The sequence below is a fragment of the Aotus nancymaae genome, unplaced genomic scaffold (genome assembly GCF_030222135.1).
Source record: "Aotus nancymaae isolate 86718 unplaced genomic scaffold, 86718_ANA_hifiasm-v0.15.2.pri h1tg000004l, whole genome shotgun sequence".
Taxonomy (NCBI): Eukaryota; Metazoa; Chordata; class Mammalia; order Primates; family Aotidae; genus Aotus; species Aotus nancymaae.
This window is the reverse complement of record NW_026988415.1, coordinates 17,924,901-17,927,677: the sequence shown is the minus strand read 5'-3', so window position 1 is coordinate 17,927,677 and position 2,777 is coordinate 17,924,901.

Below are 2,777 nucleotides of genomic sequence, written 5' to 3'. Positions count from 1 at the left end.
CCAAAAGCAAGTTTACAGTAGCAAGGCAAAAGCCTCCTCATTATGACCCAGCCTTGGAAGTTACTCCCACCATTCTGAGTCCCACCATTATGCCTAGGAGACCCTTTGTTGGTGCTCTTGTCATGCTCTATTGGTTCAAGCAGTCAATAGAGCATCTCTCTTTAATATCCAAAAGAAAGAATACTGATCTCATCTATTGATGGGAGGAATATTTTAAAATTTGTGGATATGTTTTAAACTCTCCTTAGTCACCTATCCATCAGGCCACAACCATTAAATATCCACCCATTGACTAACTGGAGGTGAGAATGCCAAAGGCATTTGTTCATTCATTTATTCCTCAAATATGCATTGAGTACTTACATGGGACAGGCACAGACATTCTGGGAGACAGACATGTAAAACATAAATATACAAATAATCACATAATCATTACTTTGCTAGGTGCTAAGAAGAGTAATGAAATATTGAAATAGAGTCTAATTAGCTGAGGGTGATGGTGTTGGCAGGGAAGTAAATTTAGAGGAAGTGGTCAGGAAATGTCTATTCGATGTCAAATTTAAGGAGAGAGCAGAAGGATAAGAAGGAGCCAACTACATTAAGTTTTGGGGAAGAACATGCTAAGCAGAGGGAATAGAATATGCAAATATTCTAAGGCACAAAAGAATTTACAAACTTAAGAAACTGAAAGAGGGTCTCAAAGTGGTCAAAACACAGAGAGAGCGTAATTGTACATGATGAAGTTGGAGTGGTATACAGGGGACAAACTCTTAGCAGTTTAATAATTCCATTCCACCTTAGCCTGCATTTTGCTACTATTAAGCACCGCTTTATTTACCTTCATATGACTTGTTGTTACAAGAATTTCAGTAAGAAAGACATAAGAATTAAGTAAAGAGAGAAAGGAATGTGGCTCTTGCAGAAAGATGCTCTTGCATCTTGCAAGATGCATCTGGTCTGGTCATATTGTTTGGGCTGTCATTAAAGGCCAGATATTAGACCAAAAGGTCCAAAGTTTCCACAAAGCTGCTCGGGAAACTAAGATATATGAAAGACCTCGGTGCCCAGCTTGTGTCTTGCTTGCCAAAGATGAAAGTAAACTGATACCCTGGCAAAACCAACAATTCTCAGAAGCCCAGTCTCCATCTTTCTTAGCCTCTGCTTTCAGACCACTTCACAGTTATTCAGATACCTCCCTGGTCCATATTTCTTTTTTTCTTTCAATTTGAATTTTATATGAGCAATGATTAGTTTTTAACATAAACATGCCTCTTGCAGTATTTCCTTTATATAATCCAGGGATAACCTAAATATTTGCTCGGAGCATACATAACTATTTATTTATTATCTACTTTTTATCCTTGCTAGCAGGATGTCAAAGTGCATACATGTTTATGCTAAAGCATTATTCACTGTTTATCTGAAATCATACTTCTTTACTATATCAGAACAAGAAAAGACCCAATGATGATAATGATGATAACTGCTAGCATAATAATTAACATGTATCAAATACCTCCTAATGCTAAGAGTTTTACATGTATTATCTCCTTGTGAGGTAATATGTGCTAGTATTTCCATTTTACACATAGGAAATTTGAAGGTCAAGGAGGTTAAGTTATTTGCCTAAGGTCACAGAGCCAAGACTCACAAACTACTCTGTCTGAGTGGTAAACCTACGCTTTTAAGTACTATTGAATATTGTAACTCTTCCAGATAGTGAACTATACAGTCAGGCACCTAGAAACTTGGCACATGCAGTGCCCCTAAAGGTGAATATTTGCCTGGATTTTTTACCTGCATCCTGATGCTTGGCTTCATATAGGCCAAATCGGACTGTGGTTTGTACAAAAATATCTACCCCTTCTCAAGGCATTGCTTTCATACCCTAATTCAGGTTTTTTTCAAATGAGTTTTTATTTGCATCTGGTTTAAGAATTAAGTCCTTAAACTTACACAAACCATCACTTTGAGCTACAGTATCCTTGGAAAGCATGGCATGTCATCAGCCTCATTAAGTACTTTGAATTAAGTGATATGCAGAGAACAGCTTACCTTTAATAGATCTCCTTACCTGATCTCAATGGGGCCCTGTCTCAGGTATTAAAAAGAAAAAACCCAATTAGTTATAGTTGTTGCTCTCCATGGATGTGTTGCCTTCTCATTGGCAGATAGCAGCTGGTGTTGTGAAGCAAGCAATGACTCTTAAATTTTCCAGATGGAGATAGGCCTCCCTCTTCTTCTTCATGACACTTTTTTTCCCCCAATGCTTCATACTATCCACATATCTCCAAGACCTATAACTCCAGAGTTTAAAATGTGAGTATTAGAAATTGATGATCTCCTCAACAGAGGCGAGTTGTATTCCCAGACCTCTTGATAATACCTTTGTTTGGCTTAGCTGAACAAACGTTTATTGGGTGCAAGCTCTATATCTGAGACCATGTTAAGTGTTCCAGTGGTTAGACAGGAGAGTTTTGAAGTAAAATTCACATGATTCTTACTCTTTTTGTGCCCAGAAGAGTACTAGCCAGTAGGTGTTTTTGCCTAAATTGATATTTAACATACTTGTTACATTTATATTTAATAAATATTTCAAGTGAATGAATGAATGAATAAATAAATGAATGATTTAGGTCCCCTTTCCAAGGGTTCAAGGTAATGCCGCTTTTTGACACTAAGAGGAAATTCTCAAGATTCTCCACCCGTCACCACAAATTCTGCTGTGAAATTTGCTCCAAGACAAATATCAAAATCTAGAACTGGAACTATTCTTA